A 9,160-nucleotide genomic window follows, 5' to 3' on the forward strand; every position below is an offset into this window, starting at 1 on the left:
TTGCTGTCTTTGTGCCTCAGTTTCCCGTTTTGTACCATGAGGATAATCGGGTTTTTTTGACAATTACAGTGTGGAGTTAAGAACTGGCTAAATGCTTTAGTATTGCTTCCCTTATTCTCTTTGGTAAATTCAGCGGTGTCAGGTGCTGGTCTGTTCTGCTTGAGAGGCACTGGGTTGGGTGGGTACGGCATAGCTGCTTCCTGGGGAGCGGGGAAGAACCCCAGTGATGGCACGTGTCCAGCGAGGGCTGCGGAGGCCCGGCAGTGACACCTACCCTGGACAGCTGGATTACGGCACAGGGCAAAGCTGGAGACGCAGGTGAGGTGTGACGGCAGAGGGACGGAGATGAGTCACGCTCACTGTAGCAAAAGTTGACTGTCTAAAGCCCCCGGTGCAGTTTGCAGGGTCTCCTACTGCACGATGGAGTGTGCCAATTTATTTAATAACATTTTGCCTCCCAACTGGACTTGTTATTCTTCATGTCCTGTTTTCAGCGGCCAGGTCCTACGGAGCACCCCAGAGGTGGCTGCAGGCCAATGCCAGATGGCACGATTGCTGGTAGCAGCAGGAGAGCTTTGTCATGCCCTTTGAATCAAGACTCATGCTGGTCAGGGCCCACTCTCTTCCCAAATGGCCTCCTTGCGGGACTGTCAGGACAGCCCGGCACTCACAGTTCTGTGCTATTTTCACCAGTCTAACTCAGATCTCTGATACTCTGCGTACTATTTGTCTCAGGATTGTGTTTGGGGTTTTATCAAGGGATTTATGTGCCAGAAGAGTTACCATTAGGTGCCTCATGGGTATTTTAAAAGTGGATGCAGAAGATGCCTCACACCCACTGAAATCCCATTGAAGAGTCTCTATCGTGCCCTAGCTATACACTTCCCGCAGCCTTATGCCAAGTCACTTCCAAGATTCCCCGTTGTCACATACGAATTTTTAAACCAATACACAGCATCCAGAAGTTTGCCACAGACAGGATTTCGGCTGTCACCTAAGCTGCCTTTACTAAAGCAGCCGCCTGCCATCGTCGTGACACGGTGTGTACCCACAGCGTGGTCTGATGACATAAAACTTGTTTTCATCCAGTTGCATGTTGCCAGCGGGGAGCCCTGGGTGGCGGAGCGTGGTCTGGGTGCTGGCAGCACGCAGAGGAGACGCTGCCGTCGGAGGAATGGCTGCCTGAGCGGCAGTCGGGCTGATGCTGCCGGCCTGCTTTGCCTTATTGTTCCGGCTCTGGCGTGCCTTCTCCAGGCACATCTTGCAGAGATCAAAGGAAAGGGCAGTGGGTCACTCCTACTGGTTTCTTCTCATCCTAACAAACTCTTGTTCGGTGGTTCCCAATAAACAGCCCTTCCCACTCCCCCAGCAGCAGGTAATCAATTTATCCAGGCAGTGTAAAAGGGGCTTTGAAAAAAATATAAAAAGCATTCGACATCATAAATCTCTGTGGCACTTCTAAGTCTGTTCTCGTCCTGGGGGAGTGTGCAGGGCTCCTTGCTGGAAGGGGCCATCCCTTTCTCACACAGACCACAAAGACGAGGAAATGCAATGGCCAAGCAGCCCTGGGGGTGGCCAGGGAGGGTCTTTGGCCACTTGGGAGCCCTCCAGGCAATGGCCTGGATTGCCACTTTGCACCGCTCACCCAGCAGAGCTGGGCTCTCAAGTCATGCAAATGAAACGTTCCTGGCCGTTGTGCTTCGTGCCAGGGAAGTCGCCTTGTAACCTCACCAGATAAAGTACCTGCGCACACGTCCCAAGGAGGAGGAATTTAGCTCAAGCTGAAATCCTGGCGCTGTTTTGGAAAACACGAGGGGCGTAGCTGGTTGAACAAGCCTGCAGGCAGTAGTACCACAGTGACTCACGTTTGTAAAGGATGTGACCAGTGATTCAGATCTGGGAACATCAACAATTTATATGGAAGGAAGGGAGATAGGAGGGAGTCCAGCTCCAATTTCCGTACTTGAAACAGGCAGTCACACTCCCAGCGGTGGAACTGACCCCCAGACATTGCTCACACTGGATTTACTGGGCTGGGGAAGGTAGCTGGGAGGGTGGGGGTGGTTGTGGCCTCCTTGAGCCACGTTTGCACCAGTGTGGCACGCGAAGTTGTCTGTACGGCTGTGCAGCTCCCCCCCGTCCCCATCCCCGTCCCCATCCCCGTCCCCTTCCCCGTCCCAGCTGTGGCGAGCCCTGATTGTCGTGTGATTTGCATTCATGGTTACCACAGTAAATATGGCCTTGTGCCCACAGACGCAAACGGCCCCCAATGAAATCAGTGGATCTCACATACCGGAATACCTAATGGAAGAATTTAGTCTTTTATTAGCTGCTAATTAACTCAGTCCATAGTTTAACAACCTTTGTGTAGACTGTGTTCTGGGATGATTTGTTTTCCTAGTTTGTATTTTCAGTAGCGGTGTATTTTTTATTGTGGTTGCAGGATATATCAAAAGTACCTAATAAATAACACCGCAGGAAAAAGCAACTTGTGGCCCAGAGCCGGGAGCAACCACCTGGCTGTGAGCAGGAAAGACGGAACCAGAAATGTTTAGATTATAATGTTACAAAAGTACGGCGATCGCTTCTTTAGTACCTTCTTGAGGTAGCTCTGAAGAGTCCGTGTCAGGATGTGATTTTCCTGCTGTGAGCATCGCCAAGCGGCTTCGGTCCTGGTGCTTGGCGCTGTACATTGGGAGGTGCAGCACAGTGTTTCCAACAGCCCCTGCCCTGCTCCAGGCCTCCTTCGTGCTACGCAGACTGGCCGAAAGGCTCCACCTTTTGCTTTGTAAGGCTGTAGTCTGAAAAACTGGTTCCACAAAGGCTCTCTGTGCTACTCTGCCGGCGCAAAGGGCTTTGAATCTCGGCACAAGGAGACTCTTGCAGCGGCAGGGGAATGTGGGAGGGTCTCCATAGAAGTGTGGGTCGCGGTTGCGGGTGCGGGAACGCTCCTCCGTGCACCTGCTGGCATAAAGGACTGTAAGCAGGGGAGGCAGTGGAGAAGCGGGAGCCCTGGGTTGGTGCACCATCCTTTGCAGGGGGGATGCGAGCCGGGGCTGAGTTCCCATGCCACGTTTCACTATCTTTTCTCTAAGGGAGCAGGGAACAATGGACTTGCAGGGAATTGCTAATATCACGGCTTTGAATTTTGTTACACGGAGCACAAAAATATCATTGTTTTTAAAAGAGGGGGAGGGTGTAAGAGGGAGGGAAAGGACCTTGAAAATGTGGGCAAAATGAAAAGAGAACCTCTTTCTAAAGTTATGTTTATGTCCTCCTGCTTACTGTGCTCAAACATCCTATTTGCTCTCTTCAGCCCTGATGTTGCAGTTTTGCTCCCCTATGATGTGTTGATTCATAATAAACAGTTACCAAAATATCTTCTTGCTGCAAAAGCAGAACAACAAACACTCTCAGTTTATTTATGTATTTAACACCCCCCCGCATAATTTTGCCTCTGGATATCAAGTGTGAAACTGCTGCTTAGAGGATGAATTGAGTTTAATTAGGACATGTGTTTTTCCTTGTCTCTGAAGATAATTACAGCACTATTATCTGGGAAAGGGGTCTGCTTGATGGGAGAATTTACCCCTCTGGAAAGGACCAGGCCAGGGGACTGCCTCAGTTTCCTTTAAGGGCCATGACTCAGCTCTCCTCTCTTCTCTACAAGACTCTTTCAGGGTCTGGTGGCTCAGGCTGGCAGCAAGATCTGAGAGTCGCCTGCTGTAGAGTGACTCACTCAAGGCTCTGCCCCATTCCCAACAACTTAAAATTTACTGTATGGGGCAGGGAGAGGGTGGGAAAGACAGGAGAGAGAGAGGCTCCTGTCCAGAGAAGCACCCAACAGGGATGTAATTCTGAGCAGGTCAGGCTGCGTCCGTGTCCTGATGAAGTACCGCAGATCCTACGGGGCTTCCAGCAGGGCAGAACCAGAATCGGAGCTGGAGCTGGAACCTATCTCTGGCCCATGACCTGCAGGAGGAGATCTTAGACCTTCACAGAGTTTGAGCCAAGCTCATCTGGAGATCAGGTTGGCTAAGGCTAGACATGAGCTAGGGTGTAGGCAAACAAATTTGGGCCACTGGGAACTTGGGGTCAAGGGCAAGTTTGAAGTTGAGCTAAGACAACAGCGATAAGAGTTAAGCCAGGCAGTTAGTGGAAGGGCCAGGAGTAAACTCAAGATCTCTGGAGACACAGTCCAGAGCTCCGTCCTCGCCTGGCATAGTATTTCCCATATGAATGTAAACTCTCCTGAGACGAGGCACCTTTATACCAGCCTAACTTCACGGTGCATTCAAAACTGTCCCAGTATGGGTCTAACCAGTATAAACCTACTGCTAAACCATTGCACCTCCTGCATGCCTACCTGATGGCCATTCGCAGTGACTCTCCTTTCGCTGGTGCTTCAAAGCAGTTGCAAATTTAGCATCTCCTCTCCCTTGACCCTGCAGCACTGCTGATCTGATGTAAAGCAGCCTCCACGTAACAGAAACAGGCCTGTATTTCCCCTGCAGTTTATTTTAGTTATAGACAGGTTTGGAAGTTTGGGGGTTGTTTTTTTTTCCTTAAATGAAATGCCTCATCTATGTGTTCCTACTGCAATGTGTTTTCCCTTGCTGCCATGACTTCCCTCCCAGAGGTCCAGTTTTATTTAACATCTCTAATTTAATGATGTGGAAGGGGGAGGAAACCAGCCTGCTAATGAAATTCGCAGAGAGCTAACAAACTGGCCAGCTCTGCAAACACAGCTGAAGACTGAAAAGGCAACACAGGAGGGGGAGGTCAGGAACCAGAGTGGGATATAAGGTGGGCCTTGGCCTGGGAAATTGCAGGCTAATGATCCCAGGGCAGAGGAGGTCTGTGGGGAGTGGTAAGATGGTAAACACGGCCTGGTAAGGTTGGAGTTCACCCAGAGCTTCACACCTTGTGCAGGGCTAGCTCTTCCTGCAGTGCGGGGACAAATGAGGTAGCAGCATTCCCTGGAGCTAGGACATTAGCAGGGAGGGGAGGAGAGAAACCAGCACAACATCTGCCTGGCTCTGTCAGCCAGCAGACAGCCTGAAAAACACGCATTTTGACAGGGGTTTTATGCCCTGGCTTACCCCTCTGGGATTGCTCTAGCAACCCTGTCTCTGTGGAGAGTTTCAGCAGAGTGAAGAAGCCCCCAGGCCACACTGACTTGGGACACGAGCCAGGTTCGCTCCTTGGTGCTGCGTCCTCAGCCCCACTCCCAGCGGGACACAGGTCCACAGCACGGGGATCCGCGTCGCTGCGGATGCTCACCACATCCCTCAGGTGCAGCCTGCGTGATCTGGCTGGAGGGATCTGCTCCTTGCCTGACGATGGCTGCGTGCTTTTTCCAACATGAAGAAGAGCTGTCAGGACACTTGTGGCAGAGTCCCCGAGGGAGACTGCTAGCCAGGCTTGGCTGGCCCCCTCGCCACTACAGGGCTTTGCTCTCTCCCACATTGCTCCGCATCAACAGGACTTATTTGTGATGCTAAGATAATTCCCAGGGATTTAGGAGCTCATTTCATTTGATCTGGCTTGTTAATTCCCAAGTCAATCGCTGATTAGAGGTCACGTGTCAGAGATCTGGAAACTCACTTGCAGGTTTCTCAGCGGGACCCTTCGTGTAACGGTGGGGATTGCAGGGTCCCGGCATCCACGGCTGCCGCCGCTCAGCACGGTTATGCCGAGGGTGGCAGGCTGCCGTCAGCCACATAGGAGAGAGCAGGCGAGGAGGTAAGTAGCAGGGACAATTGGGGGTCCTCAGGTCCTCCAGTACTCGCAAGCACTCTGCTGTCCCTCACAAGGCTCCCCCAGGGACAAATTTACTGGGTAGAGCTTAGGGGACTCTCGCCCCTCATTTAGTACCAGCATCACTTGTGATAGCCAGGGCCACTAACCAGCAGAGCCCCACTTTGGTCAGCACGTAGCAGATAAAACAAGAACAAAATCCTTTATTTCTGAGCTGTCTTAAACTCCTTCAGTTGCAAAGAAAGGAAAAGCTGGAAACAGAAAGGATTTTTTTATTTCACACCTCTCAAAATGTTTTGATATTTTCTAAACGAAAAGTTTCTCCAGAGTTTTCCTACTGAAAAAACACCTCCCCTCCCCAACAATTTAGCAAAACACATTTGCAAAGTGTTTCAATACTACCACACTTGCATTTTTCTCTGAAGAAGCAGCTTTGGTGCAAAAACTTCACTTAGCTCCAGCCTCATCCAGTTTCAGCATCATGCAGAGGTATCACCTCCCTTTCTCTGTAAACTATTATCATCACATCCTCCACATAACAGCAACTTGCACTTTGTATTCCAGCACTTGGGTATGGAAAACAGCAAGGGACATTATTCCATCTGTATGCTCTTGTTATTCCTGCTCCTTGAACAGATTGAAGCTGTGGCCAAAAGAAGAAATTACAAGGCTCTTCCCATTTTGCTAGGAGCCTAGCAATTGCCCAATAAATCTCCATCTGCAGAAGTATTAGTCACCCGTGCCAAGGAAAGAAGCAAGGGTTTGAATGACTGAGACTCTCCCATTTTGCCTCTGTGAGCGCAGGAACAATACAAGCCGAGCCACAAAAAGCCGTGGCTCAGCAGAGTGATAAAGGAACCAGCCTCGCAGAGAGTCTTCCCACCTCCTACCAAGGGCCCTGCTGTTTCCTTTTCAGCTCAGTGATTTTTCCATGAGAAAATGCCCTGGGAAACTGATTCTTCAGTGTGGGGGGACTTTTGTTCGTGATGCCCTAAACCAGAGTCATCATACGCCTTTCCTTCCAGACGGGAAAACAGAATCTTCCTAAGACGTCAGAGGAAGGCCCCTGGGAGCTGCTTCTCTCCCACCGCCCATCCAGTAAGTTACATGGCCTCCAGAAGGCAAGTCAATAACCCCACATACACTGTGGGCTAAAATTATCTTGAGTGTGATCTGTGCATCCACTGGCATGGCAGAAAGCTCTGAAAGAAAAGACAGAGCAAAATCCAGTGGCTGAAAATTGAAGCAAGTCCAATTTTAGCTACAGTGTGTACTTAAAAAGAAAAAAAGAAATCCAGGGAGGATAGGCAGTCTGGGGATGTCTGTTTTTAAACAAAGATTGGGTACATTTTTAATGTGCAGTTTAGCTTAAGCAGAGTTATAAATGAGATGTAGAAACTACTGAGTAAAGTTCTCTGGCTTGTCTCATGCAGCCCAGGGTGGGTTTAGAGCTTTGCATGAACCAAAAGCCCCAATTCACTGTTCATTGCTAAAGTGCGCTCATTTTATACCAGCGCAAAAGCTGGTGAGCAAAATCCTTACAGGTGCCTGGAAATAGGACGCAGATTGCTGCAGGCTCAGCAGAGGCGAGCCTGTGTTGTTACACCCAGGACCCAAAGCTCTGTGCAGCACAGAAAATACTCGGGGTGTCTGAGCCTGGGGTGTGGGGGATGCCAGTCTCCCCAGCAGGACTCGGCCTCTAAGATGCCGGCCCGGGGAATTGTTCTTGACAGTCTCTAGTTAACAGCAGGGAAGCCTCTCAGGAGGCAGCCCCCTCAACAGCGCCTGCTCTGCCCAGAAAGGATGCTCCAAGTCAAGTCCAGCATCTTTCTTTCACCCCGCTCTGTGCCTGCACAGGACCCACGGTAGCAACTGAGCTCGCTGGGGAGAGCAGAGGGCTCTCACGAGCGCTGGCAGAGCTGGGCTCTGAGCTGTGGTACTAATGCAACGGCTCCTGCTCCGCTGAGTAATTTCACTGCCTGCTGCACTGAGAGCAGGTGCCCTGGAGGCCTCTTTGCTGACGGCCCAACAGAAATCGCAAGCCAGGGATTTCGGCTGGAGGGCCCACTTTTGCCTCATTTCTGAGGAACGATTTGCTTTGCCTGCAGGAAAGCAGCAGGATTCCAAGCAGGAAGAGGAGGCTGAGATGAGACAGCGTGAGATACAAGGTCCAAATGCGATTGGGGGAAAAAAACCCAACAAAACCCAGCATTGTGCCCCTTCTCCCTAATTTTTTATCTGCTCTGGTTTAAAAATCTCTGGTTGTTTACCACAACGCTGATCAAAAGGGAGCCAGCCAACCTTACATGATGTCAGCTCTGTCTGAGCCTTTGCAAAGGGTGGCACTGTGAACCTCCAAGCCTTCATGATGTGAGGCAAGGGAAGTGCAAGGGAAGCAGGGGAAATACTGACTATGCAGGGGGCAGGGATGGTTCCTGAGGACTTTGCATCGGGCTTGGTCCAAACCTTCAGTGCTTGCATTTGCCAGTAAGCAAAAACGTGTACCGAGGAGGCTGCAAAAAGAAACACACAGGAGACAGGTTTCACTTTGGAAAGGTTGATGCAATTTACGTGTTGTAGGAGTCTCTTAATCCACCACTTAATCCAGTACCAGGAGCACAACCTTTTACAATACGCTGTTAGGAAACTGAGCTGCCTGCTAAGGTTAGAGCCTGCTGGCTAAATAAACCAAACACCTTGTTTTGTGAGGTACCTCTGTCTCCTGCCTCCAGCCACAGCGTCAACTCCACCTTGGAACTCCACTCCCTGACAAGGACTGCAGCATTGCAGGGCCTTAATCCAACAGGGAGGAGAGGAGCAAAATGTGTCGGCTTCCTAGATGCGAGGATGAAGGCGATGGACTGGAAACCATGCCAGTACCCATCCCTTCCAAAACAATGCCCGCCGCTCCCGAGTTAGAAAGGAAATGCTCCCTAATGATGTGGCGTGGGAACTCTGCCCCACGGCCTGACCCCATTGTTTTCACGCGACAGCCCTGGAGCAGCTCCACAGTGCACGTACCATCAATCCTTCAGCACTGCAGGGAGATTTTTGGATGGACAGGCGCCCGGGCTCGGAGTGACCTTGCTTCAGGGAATTAAGCCAGAGAAATGAGTGTGAATTCAAGTACTTTCCATCCACAGCAGCTCTGCAGAGCTCTCCGGGAGCTAGAGGTTCAGCCTTATTTAATTATGGGAAGAGATAAGGGAAAGACTTGCTCATTGGTAGCGGACAGTCACAGGAGCCAGGCATCCAGTCTGCTGATGTCTGTTTTGACTCTTAACCTGTGCTGCTTTTCACAGTTTCTGTACCTAAAAGGAAACTCGAAAAAAAATCCTCTTGAAGGTGCGGAGAGCCTGCGTTTCTCTCCTGGATGCCTGCACCCTCGCAGGAGGCAGGG

Source organism: Gymnogyps californianus, chromosome 29 (assembly GCF_018139145.2).
Source record: "Gymnogyps californianus isolate 813 chromosome 29, ASM1813914v2, whole genome shotgun sequence".
Lineage (NCBI taxonomy): Eukaryota > Metazoa > Chordata > Aves > Accipitriformes > Cathartidae > Gymnogyps > Gymnogyps californianus.